This window comes from Cervus canadensis, chromosome X, assembly GCF_019320065.1.
Source record: "Cervus canadensis isolate Bull #8, Minnesota chromosome X, ASM1932006v1, whole genome shotgun sequence".
In the NCBI taxonomy this organism is placed as follows: Eukaryota; Metazoa; Chordata; class Mammalia; order Artiodactyla; family Cervidae; genus Cervus; species Cervus canadensis.
In genome coordinates, this window is record NC_057419.1 from 97,871,244 (window position 1) to 97,891,389 (window position 20,146).

Consider the following 20,146-nt stretch of genomic DNA (forward strand, 5'->3'; position numbering starts at 1 on the left):
CAGCAGCCACACATCATAGGTGTCCAGTTCAGTGGGCAAGGTCTTGTTCATAGCCAGGATGAGGGAAGAACAGCAGCAGCTCACCTACCATTCACAGGACCCTCCCTCATGATCTGAAACCACTACCAGCAAGTTTTGGGGTATATGGAGTTAGCTGATAACCACTCTTGGGGCAAGGAGGAGAGCACCAGCATGAGGGAGTTGGGTGTGGTGATCGCTTGGGTCCCTGCAGCACTGAGGCCTCAAATCCAGGAGGCAGCCTCTGCCCCTCAACTCGTGGCTGGGAGGCTTCTGCATGGAGAGAGGAGGCTGCATGCTACAAGGGAAAGCACTGCTCGGACTCAACATTCCCACAGCAGCAGTTGCATGGGCGCCCAGCTAACAGGAACCAGTGAGACACTGACCCTGCCTTCCAGGGACTCGGTGACCCTCAGGGGTCCAGACTGGTGCACAGCAGCCACAGCCTGGGTGGAAGAGGGGGGCAAAGGCATCAGCAGGAAGATGCAGGGCGCCCCAGAACTACCAGATGAGAGCAAGGGACACTCGGGCAGACAGAAAAGGTATGTTACGGTTGTGCCTGGAAGGAGGACAGAGGGTTGTCAGGACAAGAGGAGCCAGCGGTCTAGGGGCAGGAACTGCAGGAGCTGAACTGTGGGGTCCTGGATGTGCTCTGCACAGAGCCCAGGGCCAGCACAGCCACCCAGAGTGCTGGGCGATGAGAAAGGAGACCTGGGACCACAGGAAGCTCCCCAGGGCACCACAGTCAGGTTGGGGCTTAAACAGGAGAGGGCTCAACTGTGGTTTCCATCTGGGGTTGAGGACAGATGTGCATGCAGTGTGACACAGAATCAATGCTGTGTACAACACCAGCTGGAGATGGAGAGACAGGTTTCCAGGCTGGTGGGGGGCCTAGGTTGACAGCACCACCCTGGCCCATGAGGCCTGAGTTCAGCTAGTAGCAGTGGGGACAGGAAGAGGAGAATTTACCGTGATCAGGCACTTGGGAGGCAGGGACACAGCTGGCAGGGCGGTGGATAGGAACAGAGTCAGATGGTTGCCCTGGGTGAGCTGAGCTCCTAGACGAAAGGAAGAGTTCAGGAAACAGTTCTGAAGGCAAAGCTGCCTTTCTCTGAGACATCTCAGGTCCCAGGGGCAGCAGGAAACACATTGAGGATTTTCTTTTGCCTCTGCAAAAAAACAGATAGACTTGCTCAGCACCGGGCCAGCAGTCCCAGGATGGCTTGGAGGGGAGCCAGCCTCAGCCCAGCGATGGGGAACTTTGCCCAGAGGTCGTGCCTCTCTCCGCTTCCCTGGCCCCTGGGGTCCACTCTGAAGTTCAGGTGCAGTCGCTGAAGACACTGGGTCATGGTCACTTTGACTCTCGCCGATTCTCGCAGACTGGACACCTACGGCAAGGACTCAAAAGGGCACAGTCTGGCCTCTGCCATGAAGCTGGACAGGCCCACTCTCCGTGGGTTTCCCAGGCAAACAGCTCCATCTTTGCAGCCACGCCTGCCTCTGATGGCTCCACCCCACCCACAGCCCGGCAGGAGCCTCACCCCAGTCCCACCCCACCCCAGCCCAGCCCCAGCCCCTTTCCTTCCCAGTCCAGCTCTGCTCCACCCCGCCCCACCCCAGCCCCAAGTATTGCTCCAGAAGCTCCACCTCACCCCGGTCTTTCCCACACTCTTCCTCCCACACTGCTCCTCCCACCTCCTCCCCTCTCTTCCACTCGGCTGCTCACTTCCTGGTCCTGCTCCGGGTCCCACTCCAGGCCCCTGGTCTCGAGGCTCCTCCCCGTCTGACCTTCCAGGTGCCTCAGAGCTTGGCGGATCTTAGTTTGTCTCCTAGCAGACAGGGCCAGTGAGGGAATGCACCTTTGTTCCTACGTGCATGTCTATGTAACTGCGTGCCTGCGTGCCTGCGTGCCTACGTACCTGCGTGCCTACGTGAGTAAGGGAAGCCATATACACTGGAAATGATGGGCGTCAGTGTTTGTGGGCACGATGCGACTGAGGCCAGCCGGTGCTGTCAGCTGTCTCGGTCCCAGTGGCAGATCACTGTCCTGCCTGGTGGCCGCAGCCCAGCTATCCCAAAGCGGTTGTGACTCTCTCTGCTTGCAGGAAGGCGGAGCCTGCCTCATGTATAGATGATACCTCCAGGCGGGGGTTTCCAGGCTCTGGGACAAGGAGTGCTTGCCAGGGGGCCGAGGCAGACCGTCTGGCCCCCTCCACGGCCTCAGTCCCCGCCCGCTTTCTTTCCACGTGTGCATCCCAGTGATGCCCTGGGCCACATGGGAAGATGCCAGCAGACTTGCCCTCCAGCCTCCTACCCTGCCCCTGGACTATGACCTCACACAAGGCCCACCCTCCCGCTGCGAGTCATCCCGACCCAAGCTTGACCCTGCAGGGCTCAGCTGCTTGTCCCCAGTTCCCCTCCTGGTGGGGCCCAACCACGAGTCCATGGAGGGCAGCCCACTGACTGTGGCGGCCCCTGGATCCTTCCAGAGTGGCAGGGTGAGGGAAGCAGTTGTTTTCTCCTGTATTGCAGGGTCTCCTGGGCTGTAAATCACAATCACTCCTGGGAGATGGGCTTATGTGCTATGGACTGAGACATCGTGGGGTCCCTGTCCCAGCCACATGAGGACAGGCAAGCTGCTGTGATGAGCAGAACCCACCCTGAGGGAACCTGCTCGTGTGTTTCTCATCAGTTGGGCCCTCCTGGAAACCCGTGGCTTGAGGCCCCTGCCAAGGAGAAGACCGTGGTAGCTGTTGTCCAAGATTGCTGTATTGTCACTGGTGACTTTCTCCCTGTTGCTCTGGTCCTCGTGCAGGTGAAGATGCCCAGTCAAGCAGGCAGAAGAGTGTTTTCTCCTCTGGCCACCAAGCAGGCACCCACTGCTTCAGGCTGTAGGAGTGCTTGCAGCCACTTCTTGCTCAGGGATTCCACCCACACAGGTGAGATTTGGAGGCTCTCCGGAGGAAGGGGTTGGGTTGGCTGAGAAACTGAATGCTGGCCACTGGGCAAGCCTGGGATCCAGTCACATACCCCAGTATGTGACACAGCAATGGCCAAGCCCCGGCACCAGCCAGGTCCTTTGTAACCAAGCCAGACCCGGTGAAGAGTGTGACCCTTTGTCACCTGCCGGGCCAGCCGGAAGATTTCAGCGAGCAACACGACGCGTTCCTTTAGGCTAAGAAAAAAGGAGACAGAACAGATGGGGTTGAGAGGATCGCTGCAGTCAACGATGATTCTTTATTTCTCAGGGTTACATATATACTAAACCAAGAAGAGAGGCATCCCAAAGAAAATTCTTCCCCATGTACATCATCTTTAAGATAACAATCACCAGAGCTCTCTCCTGGCGCCAAAGGCATCCTACTTATCTTAAGGGCAGTCGTGCAAAGCCATCTATCTGCACCTTGTGTGCATTCAAGGCTCACTAATGGTCTGTTAGGAGTTAACTTGGATAGTAAATTTCAGAGGGATGGCGGGACAGAGAGCTATGTCTGCGAACAGACCCTCGACAATCAATCAAGGCAGCTCCCAGAGTCAGCTCTTTCAAGCCGCTCCCCGCAGCTCCCCCTCTTTTATTTAATAAAATGGCACGCCTGATTCTTTTGGCGTAAATAATTACTGTGTAGGACAGCCTTGATGTCCCACAGCTCTTTGACAAATTTCTTTATGATACAAGGAGTAATGCACACAAAAAGCGCTAATACCAGAAGCATGGCCACGACCCCTGAAAAAAGATGCCAAAGTGAGGTTATTGAAGGAAAATTGGAAAACAAACTGTTAACAAACTCTTCAGCATTTTCTGCCAAATCCATACTAGCCCGAGGAATTCTATATCAAGAATTTCCTGATGAAGTTGTAATAGATCTAAGGAAATGTTTTCATTATGCCAAATACCATCTAAATGTGATTTCACTCTGTCCCAAGGAGTTTCAGTATCATTATAAATTTTTGGTGTAACACAAATCCAACGATAGTTAGCATGACATCTAATTCTTGTTCTTAGCTTTAACCCTTGCACTTCTTCTCCCAAAAATCTTACTGCATCATAAAGCGCATTTAGTCTATCCTCTAATTTTCTATCTATATCTTCTGGAATCCCTAAAGCCTTTGAAGTGTTTTTTGCCAAATCGTCTACAATGCCAGCAGTATGCACAGATTGAGCTAAAGATACAGAAGCAGTAATAGCAGAAGCAATTAAAGTTATAAGCATTACTACTCCTAGAATTATTAATCCTATCCCCCTTCGTGGCCTAGCAAGGGCTGTACGCACTTTATTCCACAGCTCAAGCCCTGACTCTTTATACCAAGGCTCAGTAAGATTTACAGGCAACATAACAAAAGGTGGTTGTTTAACTATCAAGACTCCAGAATTATTTCTTATTCTTCGAATGCAATTGGTTAGGGTACAATTAAAACAATGAATATAATATTGACTATTATTCTTAGTAAGATTTACAGAACCAGCAATAATCATAAATGGATAAGGTACACAAGCCCGAGGATATCTCCAAGTTGCATTCCAAAAAAGTCCACCTTTAACCTTTTCTCCAGTCTGCATGAAGGATCCGCTTGTTTCAAAAGCGGCCAGCAACTTCCAGACCTCAGTTTGATAAACAAGGGTGCCGCCAAGATTCCAAATTCTCGCTGCAAACTGTCTGTTACTTTCCTTTCCGGGGTTTCTCTCTGAGTCTGGCGACCAGTCCCACAGTGAGTGCGTGTCATTAGTAATAGAATACACCGTAGCAGTCTCATTTTGGCAGAGTTTCCATGGCACCGCTATATGTTTCCCTTTATGCCCCAGGCCACAGAATGGGATATCCTGGGGTCCCGTCCCATTGCGTCTCTGTGCATGCCCTGTGAGCTTGGTCACACCAGGAATATCCACACTCCAGCCAATGGTGTAATCAGAATATCCAACATCTGTAACAGTGAGACAACCTGAAACATTATGATTTCGGAAAAAGCACATTGGTAATTGTGAAGAGGATCCCGTATAAGAAATACTGGCATTTTGTGGAAAAACATGTTTATCAGAAAACCCCCCCAAAAGTATTGTGTCATTCACATACACAGGAACAGAACTCATTTTCCATCCAACGGGCTGTAAAAGAGGGGGATCAGGAACATACGCCCAGAAGATACTGGCTTCCATGGAACTTATCTGGTTTAAAAGAAGTAATAATGAAATTAATATACTAGTAGGAGAGGCAGGGGAAGGGTTGGAAGCATTCTCACACGCCATCTGTAACAGTTCCTGTATCTGCTGAGTTGTCGGCAGCAGGACCGTCTCCTGGATCGTGAGCTGTCTCATTCGCTCCTCCAGTGCTCTCCTCTGCCGTGCGTACCAACCTTTCCGGGAGCCAGCGCGGCGCTTCGGCATTCTGCGGGAAAACACAAACATGACCTCTCCCCCATATTAGAACTGGATCCGGCCCATGCCATCTGCCTTCTAGCGGGTCTTTCCACCTGACTAATGGCCGTGCCTTTTTATTATCATAGTGCCAAAAACGTTGAGCTGCTGATTTTCCATTTTTATCAAGGCTCAGAAAATTTAAAACAAACAAAGCATGACTAAGAAGATTGTTAGGCGTAATAGCATACAAACTCCCCCTTTTTAATTTTTTCAGTTGGTGCTGAAGGGTTTGATGTGCCCGCTCAACAATTCCTTGGCCCTGTGGGTTATATGGGATTCCAGTCTTGTGTATGATGCGCAGCTGGGCACAAAAGGTTTGAAAATTGCGGCCAACATATCCAGGGCCATTGTCTGTTTTGATGCATTTAGGTAGGCCCATAGCAGAAAAACTCCGTAAGCAATGCTGCTGCAACAAACTTCTGGCACAAGGTGGGGCTATTGGCCATACCCTGTGGCAAAACTTTCCAATGATACCTACGCATTGGTTGGGAAAAATTAACAGAAGGAACACTAAAAGCAAATCGAGGGCAATCTTGAGGTGCTAGAGGAATAGTATAAAAGCAGTCTTTTAAATCTAGGATTATTATGTGGGCATTCCTAGGAATAGCCATGGGAGAAGGCAATCCTGGTTGTAATGCTCCCATGACTTTCATAGTTTCATTAACCTTTCGCAGATCCTGCAAAAGCCTCCATTTCCCAGATTTTTTCTTAATAACAAAAATGGGCGAATTCCAAGGTGAATTAGACTGTTCAATATGTCCCAATTCTAACTGTTCCTGCACCAGTTGTTGGGCAGCGTCAATTTTCTCTTTGGAAAGGGGCCACTGATCAACCCACACAGGCTCCTCAGACTTCCAAGTAATAGGATCTGCGTGAATTACAGGAGGATCAGAGGTCCCTTCTAAAAATACCCAAGTCCACTTCTTTTTGGTAACCTTTTTGTCTGAACAGGCACAACAGTTCCCTGATTATTTCTTCCAAGTCCCGAGGTGGGAAGAAGCCCTTGATCTAAAAGCTGATTGCTAACCTGATCACTGGGGCTGTATAAATATACTCCCATATGAGTCATAACATCTCGTCCCCACAAATTTACAGGGAGGTTTGGGAGGACATAAGGTCTAATGTCTCCTTCGTGACCCTCATGGTCAGTCCAATGTAACAGCTCTGTACTTTGTTCAGGGTTATTAGTTTGACCAATTCCTTGCAATGTTGATATAGCTATCTGTTTAGGCCATTCTCGGGGCCAGTGTCTCTCAGCAATAACAGAAACATCAGCTCCTGTGTCCAGAATGCCTGTAAACAACTTTCCATTTATTCTTAACGTTAACTCAGGACGATTATTAGTTATTGCCTGGACCCAGTAGGTGTCAGAGGATCCAAAGGCACCTTCCGCTCTCCTGGAAGCCAATGCTTTTCCTGTTTGCACTGCAGGGACCAATATCAATTGAGCTATACGCTGTCTACTAGCTATGGTGGTAATGCATTGTGGGGAATGGGCCATAATTTTGATTTCTCCTGTATAATCAGCATCAATTACTCCAGGAGCTATGAGCAGTCCTTTTATGGTGGAGCTACTACGTCCGAGCAAAAGTCCGATGGTTCCATCAGGCAAAGGGCCGTATATCCCAGTGGGCAGAGCCTGCATTCCCATTTCGGGAGTCAGTACTGTGTAGGAGGAGGAACAGAGGTCCAAGCCTGCGCTCCCTGAGGTGGCTCTGAACAAGTCTGTAACTCACCTTCTACCATCTGATTTCCCTGCATTGCCCCATAACATTGTTTCGGGGCCAGGGGCTGGCCCCTCACCCAGTTTCCCGACTGCGAGGGAAGTGGGTGGCCCTGGACATCAATCTTAGATTTACAATCTTTTGCCCAATGTCTTCCTTTTTTACACCTAGGGCATAAATTAGGAGTTTTTATATTCCCTGAATTGGCTCGTTGGGGGCAAAAGGCAGCACGATGTCCAGGCTGGCCACAAACAAAACAGCCAGCATTTCCCCTACTAGGTAATCCTCGTTTATTTTTCATTTGCTGTTGATATAATACTTCTTTTATACTTTTACCTTGTAAAGCTGCAGCCAGGGTAATACCCTGCATATAGGAAGGTCCGATATCAGCACATATACGAATGTAATCTGATAGACCTCCCTTTTTTCTGTACGGTCTAAGTGCAGCCTGACAGGCAGAATTTGCATTTTCATAGGCTAATTGTTTAGTAAGCACTATTCCAGCCTGCTCATCAGCTATAATCTTACCTACTGTTTCAAGAAGACGAGCCACAAAATCTTGATATGGTTCATCAGGCCCCTGACGAATTTTTGAAAGATCCTCAGTCTTATTACTAGAGCAAGGGAGCTTTTTCCAAGCCTGCCGAGCAGCATTAGAAATTTGAGCATATGCTCCAGGCAAATAGTTCAATTGAGCATTGGTATTCTGGTAGGCCCCTTCCCCTACCAACATTTCATATGTAGTATTGATCCCTTGTCGCTGGTTTAGTTCAGCTATATGGCCACATTGTTCTGTAAATTCTGATTTCCATAATAAATAGTCCCCTCCTGATAAGCAAGCTCTTGCAATTTGTTTCCAATCACTAGGTGGCAAATTTTGACCTCCTAGACTCTCTATCATGGTCTGGGTAAAAGGAGCCGTAGGTCCATATTGACCACAGGCAATTTTTAATTCCTTTAGTTGTTTGAAAGGTAAAGCTTCATAATACCTTTGGTTTTCATGCTCGAATACCGGGAAAGTAGCGGAGAATCCCTGAACAGTTTCTCCAGCTCTTTGGGCCTGTTGCATAGCCTTTTGCAAGGGGGACAAACTGTGTGATTCACGAGTTATATTCAACAAATTTTCAGGTTTGGAAATAGGTGGAGGATCTAATCCAGTAATAGTTGAGGGTGCATAAGCAGGAGGCGCAGTAGAGATTGCACCAGCGCCTTCATCCCTACCTTCCCTTTTTATTTCTTCCTTTATTGTTATTAATAATTTCTGCATGAGTGCCTCCAGACCCTTTGTCGGAGGGCCAGCTGCTGCCTGCACATTCGAATTGTCAGTTACAAGTAATTCCCAATGATCATCCTTATGGTAAGCAGCTGCCTGTTCCTCTAAACTTTCCTCATCCTCTGGAGTCAGCGTTCCCTCATTTTCCTTCAAAGGTTTTGCAGATTCTAATTCAAAGTTTGTGGGTCCTTTCCCTTTAGGAGTAGCATAAACTTTAGGAGTAGCATAAATTGGTTCTTCGGGTGGGAGCATGTGTTTTAATTTACTCCCTTCCTCATGTTCAAAATCAAGGCAGTCTCTTATTAAAGACCATAATGAAAATGTTTCCGCAGGAACCTTATTAGGTCCGTGGAGAGTATAATAGGTTTGAATCTGTTTCCCTATCTTTTTCCATATCTCTAAACTCATAGTCCCTTCCTGCGGAAACCAGGGACATACTTCCTCAACAAAACTAAGAAAAGTCTGCAATTTTGTTTTAGTAACCTGCATTCCCCGATCCTTCAACATTATCTGTAACATATGCACAAACAACTGACGACTATTATCTTGTCCCATGGTTTATACTCTCAACAATATTCCTTCCTGCCCCTCAATATACAAGTACACACACTCTTACTTACCTTAATAGTTTCAACGGGCAGCGGCCGCAAGGAACTTTCGTCGAGCTCCACGCTGTTGGGCGCCACTTGCCGGGCCAGCCGGAAGATTTCAGCGAGCAACACGACGCGTTCCTTTAGGCTAAGAAAAAAGGAGACAGAACAGATGGGGTCGAGAGGATCGCTGCAGTCAATGATGATTCTTTATTTCTCAGGGTTACATATATACTAAACCAAGAAGAGAGGCATCCCAAAGAAAATTCTTCCCCATGTACATCATCTTTAAGATAACAATCACCAGAGCTCTCTCCTGGCGCCAAAGGCATCCTACTTATCTTAAGGGCAGTCGTGCAAAGCCATCTATCTGCACCTTGTGTGCATTCAAGGCTCACTAATGGTCTGTTAGGAGTTAACTTGGATAGTAAATTTCAGAGGGGTGGCGGGACAGAGAGCTATGTCTGCGAACAGACCCTCGACAATCAATCAAGGCAGCTCCCAGAGCCAGCTCTTTCAAGCCGCTCCCCGCAGCGGTCTAAGGCTAAAATGGAAAAAAGTAGTCATATTTATCTAGTTACTAAATTTTGTGTTAAGTGTGAGGGCTTTCCTTATTTTCTTGTTTGTTTATATTTACAGAAAGTATTTACTTTTTATTTACACAATGATGAAAGTAAATCCAGTATGCTCATGTCTTTAGGATAGTTTGCTCCTTTTAGTGCTGACAAAACCCCAGAAGGTAGTGGCTTAGGTAGGTGGGGGATTCTCTCTCTGTTTTTTAATAAACGTTTTTAATATTTATTTTTATTTGTTTGTTTGGGTTTTAGTTGCAGCACTCGGAATCTTTGGTTGCAACACATGGGATCCTTTTTGAGCAGCATGTGGGATCTGGTTGATAATTGGAAATGCAGGATCTTAGCCACCGGACCACCAGGGAAGTCCCAGGGGGACTTCTTTTGGTTAATTTCCCACATCAGATGAAATGTTCTTATTTGTTATTGGAAGAAACAGGTGAGACTCACTGTTTGATTGTGGTTTTCACATATTACACTGTCCCTCCTTGTTTCACCCAGGAGAATATTTGGTCTTTGCTGCCCTGAGCCACTGAGCATGTCCTGTTTGGATATCCTGGTCCCTCATCATTTGGTTAGGAAGACAGTACTCATTGATTCTGGAAGCTCAGTGACCCCAGAGGAAGGCCCAATACACTTGTGACCCAAGACCACTAGAGGTTAGTTAATGTTCAAAGTCCTTAGCTAGCGCCTCCCACACAGCGAGAACTCGGTGCTGGCAGCTACCTCTAGTACCACAGTTGTTATCATCATCACCATCATCACCATGTCATATGCTCAGCACCTCCCTCAGATGTCTGACCATTTTTAGGATCTGGGGAGCACAGCGAGGACTGACTGAAGGAGGAGGGTATGGCAAACTGACAAGTAGCATTTCACTAGGGCCTGTGCCCTATGCTCTACCTTCATTCCCCATCATCACCAGGCAATCACTGGTGTCAACTCAAGCTGCTATTTGCTGTGATCTCAAGTTACAGACAGTAAATGTTGACAGTCCTAACCCTGTGGACTGGTAATATGATAAAATAAAGATTAAAGCCTGCACCAGTTACCCAAAATGAAAAGAAAATTACTTTTCATGTATCATCGAGTGAAATTTAGCTTAATTTTTTGTCTGATAAAAAACATTTAGGTTCCAGATTGTAGGTTTCTCAACTTTTCTTCCTTGGGTTTACTCTCTCTGACCCTATATGCACATTAAAAAGGAACTTATGAGCAGTGCCAATCTAGCTAAATCCATTGCCTTGAAACTGCTTCATAAATATATTTTTATTGTAAGTTTATTTTGTTTCTTCCATCATTGACTGTGTTCTCATTAAACTGAACAGCGACCAGACCTTAGACTATTGGGGAATAAGTTTAATAATACTAATTTTTAGTTTAATGAAATATAAAGAACATCATCTAGAATAGAAATGGTACAGATTTGTTACTATTCTATTGATTCTTAACATTTGTGATCTCCCTAGTTTTAGACAGAAGAGGAACATTTATTTTTAAAACAAGTTGGAATAGAATAGCAATGTATAAAATGTAGCTATTAGCCCCATGTATGTATTTGCATGTAAATAATGTATTCAGATTATATGGCTACCTGTGGAAATTTCCATTAGCAGAGAAACTTCTATTTGACAGGACTGGTCTATATTTTAGCTGAACTATGTCAGAAAACTGTTCTATTATTTCTCTAATTAATTTTGAAGAACACTAATAAAGCCTGGAGAACAACAGTATTGAAAAGCTTGTTTTGCAGTGTCTTCACAAAGAATTCCATTATTCCCCTGATAATATGGGCTGGGATACCCAGACTATATTGTTTTCCATTAACTTTCAAATCATCTTGAGAAACAATGGATGCGTTAAGAACCTTTTGGATTTAATTAACAGCCTCAGGGGTATCTGCAGCCACAATGCACTAGCAAATAGCCCTAAACTGACCACCAGGAAACGTGGGCCTTAGTCTGCTGCGGTGGTAACTGCGTGTGATGCTGTGGTTATCTGGGCTCAGCGTCAGTGCCTCTTACAGCCCTGATGCTCTAACGAGGCAGTTTGTGATTCTGTGACCATACTCAACCAAGTCACGTGAAAGGTCCCTGTGTATACCCTCACTGCAGTAGCCCTAGGCCCGCTAGAATGGCATTCAATTTGATGAGGAAACAGCGTATCTCACAAAAAAGGACAGTACAAGGCAAGGTACGGGAGAAAAGGTTAATGACGGTATAGAGCAGTAATGTCCAAAAGATATATAATCCAAGCCACATGTACTCTTCTGATTTAATAGTCACTCTGAGTGGGGGATAAAGAAACAGGTCAAAATCTGAGGTGGCACAGTGGTAAAGAATCTGCCTGCCAATGTAGGAGCCACGAGAGATGCAGGTTTGTTCCCAGGAAAGAACCCTCTGGGGTAGGAAATGGCAACCCACTCCAGTATTCTTGCCTGGAAAATTCCATGGACAGAGGAGTATGGTGGGCTTCAGTCCACGGTGTTGCAGAGACACAACTGAGCATGCACGCATGTGCATAATATTCTTTAACTCAGTATATCCAAAATATTATCACTGTAACATGTAATCAATATAAAAATTATTAGTGAGGTAGTTTACATGAATAAGTAAGTCTTCAGAGCACAGTGGGGTATCCTATACCCTACATTTTCAGCACATCTCACTGACTGACCAAGGGGAGTAACCTGGCAAGGTCTGGAATAGCGTGGTAAGATCAGAGTTTGGGAAGGATGAGGAGAAGTAAAATTAGATGGGCATGGTGGGTTCCTAATATGAAAACCTTGGTGCCTGGACACAGAAGTTTGAACTTCACATAGTCTTTAACATGGGAACAACATGATGAAGGTGGTAATTTAGGAAAACTGATGGATGGCAAAACATAGTAGAGAGTAGTAAGAGAGGAGGAAAAGTGAGCAAAAGGACTTTTCCTCGAGGAAAAGTGTACGGTGTAGGGGCCTAAACTAGGCTGGTGGTCATGGGCTGGGCAAAGAAGAGATAAGCCTCAAAGATCCTTAAGGAAAAAACTGTGCTCAGCAGAGTAAAAGGAAATAAAGGTAAAACAGGAATGAACCTGAAAGGTTGTTGCTGAGCCTTGAAAGACGCCAGGATTCTTGGCCTCCAGAGGAGAGGAATTTAATCCGGGGCCAGTGACGAGGCTTGACTGCTCAGAGCTTTTATGTAATAAAGTTTTCTTAACGTGTAAAAGAGATAGGGAAAGCTTCTGACGTAGACATCAGAAGGGGGCAGAAAGAGTGCCCCGCTGCTAGTCTTTAGTAGGAAGTTATATACTTCCTAGCAGGCTGCTAATTAGAGAAAGGAAATGTCTCAAAACTCAGAGAGTGGCATCAGGCCACTCACCCACAACATGCATTTTGAGATAACATTGGTACAAGGTGAGTCATCCTGGGCCCTAAAACGACTGACAGGAATCTTGAAGAAAGGCAGGTTTCCAAGCAAATTCATAGTCTCATTAACACAGCATAAGAAAATATTTGCATGAGTAAAACATACTGGATTGTCAAGTCGGTTCTGAGTCTTAAGCAGAATAGTACTAAAGAAAGACAGAGTCTAAGGTAAATACATAGTTCATTAACATAGCTTAAGAAAAACATTTCCATAAGAAAAACACATTGGTTAGCTCAGGGAAAAGTTAAATTCTGGTGGAACCAGGTGTTGTTATGGCAACACAGATTTTTAAAGGAAACCACCTTTTAATTTCATACAGAGAAGGGAAAAAAATCTGACTCTTGTTGTTTGTTTCCTGCTGCTTAAGAGAGAGAAAAAATGTCTGACACTTGCAGCCTATTTCCTCCATTTGGGGGCCCCTAGCCTTTCTGCCTGTTACCCTCTCAAACCCTTCCCAGAATGATCTTTATTTTGTACATTCAGTCCACAAGCAGTGATTGAAAGCCAGCTAGTGGGGAACTAGAGGGGCAGCAGATAAGTATGCATACACGCATATAATTATCATTATATCTGTGTAATAAACGTTTTGAAGGAAAAGATCAGAATGCAATGATTAATAAGGGGATTGTTTAAGAGGATAATCAGAGAGGTACGGAAGTGACACTTGCTGAAGAGGTGAGAAGCCAAAAATAGGAGCCAAACCTGAGCTGAATGAGGGGTAATTGATTTCTGAGGAGGAATAGGAATTAAGGGGCTAAGGCAGGCATGATGCTGAAAGACTGACACCTCAGAGGCAGGAGCTGAAGGTGATACAAACACAAAGTAAACCAAAGCCAGGACCAGTCAGGTACATGAGGACTGAAGGCAAGCACATCTTCACTATGGAGTCTAGAGGGCTTGCGTTGCTCTTAGCACATTCCATTAGTGAAGTCTTCCTAATGACAGTGTGGTGTCACCCCTTAAACCTTGGCTGACAGAATCACTAGCTCCGTTTATTTCATTTTCCACACAGAAGAAGCTGGAAACACAGGCTCCATTAGAGCATATAATCACCTTCCTACTTGGAGGAAATGTCTGAGCAACTACCAAGAAATCATTTTAACTTGTACTTTGTTAGAATGCAGGAAGAAAGAAGAGAACAAAAATGTGCATTTATCTTTAGCAAAACAAGCCCGGGGCAAAAGCTGGCTTCACTAAGAGGACAGTGACCAAGGGCTCCCTGATACTTGTGGGGGGATGGTCTGGGTTCCAAAAGGAGGAAGTGAGTGTGACAAAGCCTGGAAGCTAAACTTGTGAACTGAAGGGCGTGAATTGATAGGCGTGTTATGACCATAAGAGAGCCACTGAAAGAACAGGCCGGGTTTCCTCAGGCTGCTGTTTGTGTGGGTGAGGGAGTAGATTCTAGGCATTTCCTGAACAAAGTGGGGGCCGATTTAAGGTGAAACAGGGCATCATCTTAGGCATCTGCTCATCATTCCTGTCTTCCCTAGTCTCCATGGGAGACAGACCCTCACCAGCTGGTTTTGAAGGGTGTGAATGCTCAAAGCCCCAGCCTCCCTCTGGGCATCTCAGAGGGGAAATGTTGTCAGGTCTCTGCTGGCGGTCAGCTTTAAGACTGAATCAGGGCTGTTCTGGGGGTTTCTGGAAGCTTTAAAATACCAAACTAAAAACTAACCAAATACAGCTTTTTAACCCAACAATAGCATTTGGATAATCCATGCTCAGATTAAAGGGCATTTATCAAATTAGGAGCTACAGGGCACAATAAAGGGGCAGGGAGACATGGCTCCTGCCTGCAAGGAATCTGCATTCCAGTCCAATAATAGTATGATTATATGGTGCCAGTTCCCCCCATTTTTCACTTTAGATTTCTGAAACAGAAAGTTCTCCTTCTCTCAAGTAAGTTCTTGTTCTTCGGAAGTTATTTTATACCGAGGGAGAAAACCCAAAACGTCGGGTTTAGACCTCTAGAGAAGAGATGATCTGTATTATGTGAAAAGCTGAACAGAAAAAAGGGAATACCCTGAGTTTGCCTATTGCTTTTGGCTCCAGACCAAGATTTCTCAACTTTGGCATTACTGACATCTGGGACCACGTAATTTTTGTGAAAGCCCATCCTGCTGCTATATAGGATGTTTAGCTGCACCTCTGGCCTCTACCCACTAGATGTCAGTGGCACCCTCCTCCAGTTGGACAACTGAAAGTGTCTCCAGACATTGCCAAATGTCCCCTGGGGTCCCCATAGCTCCCTCCTGTGAGAAGCACTGGTCTAGAAACTGCCTTGGCACGCTCCGTGTCTATACTGCGGGCCACTTGTAGGATCCCACTTGGGGCAACTACCTCAGGAAGAGAACTCTCTCCCGTCTAAGAGGAAACCAGAGGCAAGCTTGTTTTTTTCTGACAAGCTGAGTACCAGTTACCCTGCCATGCACAGAGGGGTTTGACTGGGCAGCAGCTGCCTTGTCACTTTCTCAAATCCTCAGGCTCATTCTCAGCGGTGGGGTGAGGTTCAGAAGGGCATTGGTCATGATTTATCTCGATTCATATTTTGTCTGGTTTTCCTGTTGGTCTTGGTTCTGCCCATCCATGCTGCTTCTAAAGGGCAGAGACCTGGACAACCCGAATTATACACGTGGAGTCTGTCCATCACGTGTCCATAGCTCTCTTTGTTATAAGAAATTTGCTGAGATTTATCAGGGACTTGCCACAAAGACCTGGCGCTTGACTCTGGTAGAAAAATCAGCAGTGGTGATGCCGTGTGAGACCGAGTGTGCGTGTACACCTGAACTTACAGTGTCAGAGCTACACGTGTGACAGACAGAACTCCAGGGACCTTAGCAATGCTAACGTCTGGCCAGGCTTTGCAGGATGTCTGCCTAATCCTCACAGCTGGCTCCCATGGGCGGTGAACTCAGAGGACACACCTACGTGGGCCCATATGATCCCCGCAGTGAGGATTCCAGCTAGTGGGCCTCTCGATGACAGCCCCGATGTGCTTTCTCCTAGTGCACCCCCTCTGGGAGAAAGTGGACCTGGTCCCGGCGGGTGAGTGCCAGTCGCCCATCAACATCCGGTGGAGGGACAGTGTCTACGATCCTGGCTTACAGCCGCTCACCATCTCTTATGACCCGACCACCTGCCTCCACGTCTGGAATAACGGGTACTCTTTCCTCGTGGAATTTGAAGATTCTGCAGATAAATCAGGTGAGAGCCAGACCCGTGGTCTCATCTGGAGTTAAAGAGACAGCTTCATGTCAGCACAGGCCACATCGCACAGCCCCGGGAACCCTTTTGGTGGCAGTGGTATGGGACTCATTGGGCTTACTTCTTTTTTTCATTGTGAAATACGTATAACGTGAAATTTACCATCTTAGCTTTTTTTTAAGTGTACAGCTCAGTAGTATTAACTACATTCACACTGTTGTACGATCATCACCACCATCCATCCTTATAACTCTGTACTATTAAATAATAACTGTTTATTTTTCCCCTCCCTCCAGCCCCTTGCAATGAACATTTTACTTCTGTTTCTATGAATTTTGACTATTGGGTGCCTCATTTAAGTGGAATCATACAGTATTTGCCTTTTTATGAGTGGATGATTTCATTGAGCATAATGTTTCAAGGTTCATTCATATTGTAACATGTGTCAGAATTTCATTCCTTTTAAAGAGAAATAATGTTCCATTGTATGTACAGTTAATCCTTAGACAACACAGGGATCAGGAGCGCCAACCCTCCACAAAATTGAGAATCCAAGTGTACCTTAAAGCCAGCCCTCCATATCTGCAGTTCCTGTGTATCTGCGGAGTCATACAACTGCAGATTATGTAGTACTGGAATATTTCCTTAAGGAAAAAAAAAAAATCCACATATAAGTGGACTTGTGCAGTTCAAACCCATGATGTTTAAGGGTCAGCTGTCTATACCACATTTTGTTTATCTCTTCATCTGTTCGTGGCAGCTGCCTTTTGGCTATTGTAAATAATGCTGCTATGAACATGGGTGTACAAATATTTTTTCAAGAAGCTGTTTTCAGTTCTTTTGAGTATATACCCAGAAGTAGGATTGCTGGATCCTCCTTGGACTTTTTTGAGCATACGATAAGGGTCTCTCTTCATTTTTATGCATGTTTCCATCTACTAGAATAAGTAGTATTTTCTGTTAATACATATATCTCTGTGTATAGATTGTATTACTGATGTAGAAGATAGGGCATGAAGTTTAAACTTTGCTAGAAATTTATTTCCTGTGTGTGTTGAATATGTGGTAATCCTCTGCTAACTGACTTGACAAATAACGTTTATATTAAATAGCAATACTACTTAGTCAGATTTATGCATGGTTTTTTTTTTTTTAAATAAATACATACTATAGTACTATACCATCCGTTGTTGGTTGAATCTACAGAGATGGAACCAAGGATGAGGAAAACCAACTGTAAAATTAAATATGCTGATTTTCAACTGTGAGGTGGCTGGCACCCCTAACCTCTGCATCATTCAAAGGACAACTGTACAGAGCAAAAGGCTAGTCAGGCAAGAAAAAGACATTTTATATTTTTGGTCACCCAGCAACATGTATGTATTTTGTCATTCGTTGATTGATTTATTGATTCAACATTTACTAAGTGCCAGTCATGTGCCAGACATGGCACTAAGTGCTAGGAATAACAACTCGATTCTTGGCCTCCCAGAATTCAAAGACTAGTGAGAAAAGCACACAGTAAATTAGAATTATACAGCAAATGTGATTTGAAAAAGAATTTCTAAAAGTGCTGTTCGACCACAGAGGAGGGTGTGATATAGACTGTTCAGAGGAGTGTATGGTGATTTCACTAAGGAGGGGACATTTGTGTTGGATATTGAAGGATGAATAGGTGTTTGCCAAGAGGATTAGAAGGGCATTCCAGACTGAAGGAAAATCATGTGCAGAAACAGATGTTAAGAAAGTGTCCAAAACCGAATGTGGCCAATATGAGAGAGTATGCTGTGGGGAGAAGCAGGGAGAATGGTGATCACTGAAGATTAAGAGTGTAGATGGAAGGCAGTCTTCTGAAACACTGGTTACTTTTAAATAAGAGGATGGTATAGCATGATATCATCTAAATAATCGGTCAGTTGCTTTATTTTTTGAGGTTAACCCAGGCAACAGTACAAGATTAATCCACATGGGAGATGATGGGAGTCTGTGGCAATGAAGAGAGAGAAAAGCAAGTCTTAACAAGCATTTTAAAAATAAAAGCAAAAAATAAAAATAAAAGAACTTGGAGTCATCTTCAAATGAGAAGAAGGCAAAGTTAACCGTGATCTTGTGGTGTCTCACTTGGGAGGCTCTGGAATGGCAATGCCAGAAAGTTCATAAATGATGGACAATAAATAATTTGTAGGGAAAAATAGGGAGCATGTAAGAAAATATAATTTCTTCTTATAACTTTTCTGCTAATTTAATTACAAATGTTACATTAAAAATAGAAACACATTTCAACTGGTTATGCCTCAAAAAAGGAATGTCTTCAACTCCTGTCTAATTCCCATAGGAAGAATCTTTCTCTCAAGATAAGCATCTTTTCTCCTTTTGATGCAAATGGATTTTGGATTTTAGTATTTCCTGCAGATCAAGATGAGAATGAATAAATATTGATCCCTCACTGAAATGTTATTCATTTTACTATATAATTTTTAAAATGTTTCTCCCCAGATAAATCTTTTATTCAAAGTAATATTAATTGCTGCTCCATTAATTGCATAATTAATTGCATATGTTTCTTCCTATTCTTTGTTTCTATCTCATTTTGCATCAGATTGTCATGTTTTTACTAGTGGCTTTATTTTAGGTCAGGAAACATTTTTAAATAGTGTAGGCTGAATAAGGCTACCAATTTATTTTGGAGTGATCCTATATGATCAAGCACTAATTCGTTTAATGGTGTTTCAGCTGCACTTGGTACATCAGAATGCAATCCAATTTGAAAGGTTTGAGGGTGCAGCAACTGGAAGAAGATGGTTTGGCTATGGTAGGAATATTTTTAAAGGTAAAAAAATCTTACCAAGTTTAAACGATGTGTTGCACTCTAGAATGAAACGATAGAATATTAGAATATTGTTATTTACTTTAAGAATATGGGGATCAATACATTGGTATGATAAACAATGGTTAAAAGATTGTTAAGAATATATTTCAAATGGTATAAAATTAGGCTGTCCAATATGGTAGCCACAGGTCATGTATGGCTGTTGAGCACTTAAAATGTGGCTAATGTAAGTGAGGAAATGAATTTTAAATTTTATTTTAATCAATTGTCATTTAAATTTAGGAACTGACAATTCAGTTATTGGAAAACTTTAAAATGTTTGGAACAGCCTGGGTATGTTATATACATTTTCAAGTGTAAAATATACAACTCAAGTGTAAAATATACAAATCAAGTATTTCTGATGAAAATTTAGCATACAAATTCACATGTGCTGTATGTATTAAGTTCACCTGTGGTTTTTTTTTTTTTTTAGCTCATAGATAGGTTCACCTGTGTTTTGTTTCTTTTTTAACTTTAGACTTCTAGAAACTTTAAAATTACCTCTGTGGTTTGCATTATATTTCTATCTTTAGGCACTGGTATAAAAGGATAAAAGCAGATAATAATAAATACCAGTTAAAGTGTGAAATTTGTTAAGAGTATATTTTAAATGGAGTAAAAAGATAAAGGCAAACAACTATGAGAAATGATCAGGAAGGGAACTAACATTTATGAGAGTTGCTGAGTGCTTCGTTTATCTCCCATAGAAGGCTCTCTGGCAGACCCTCATCTCCATGTTTTAGATGAAGAAAGTAAAGCTCAGTGAAGTTAAGTGCTTTCCTGCCAGGTCACTCAGCAACTGGAGAACTGGATTGGAGCTCTGTGGACCATACTCTACACAGGATCTCTGAGCTCCTACAGGTTCCACAGGTGCAGGCCTCCTGCAAGCTCCCTGCCTTAGTCCTTAGTGGATGCTGAGTGTTTAAAGGGTACCCAGGTTTTATTTTAATCAGGTATGGTAAAACACACAGACATGGAAATGGAGGAAGAATTTTATTATACTCACAAATACCTAAAAAGAAGAGACATGGCATGCTGTGTGGGGACACATGGGGAATCTCCAGGGGCCT

General features: G+C 44.4%; 1 long non-coding RNA gene across 1 annotated transcript; it reads left to right on the forward strand.

Annotated features, from left to right (window-relative positions):
• The first annotated feature begins 9,583 nt into the window (after positions 1 to 9,583).
• On the forward strand, positions 9,584 to 17,367 carry LOC122435129. The gene is made up of 2 exons (XR_006267591.1): positions 9,584 to 10,029; positions 16,007 to 17,367. It is a non-coding gene; the product is annotated as an uncharacterized LOC122435129 (long non-coding RNA).
• Positions 17,368 to 20,146: the final 2,779 nt, after the last annotated feature.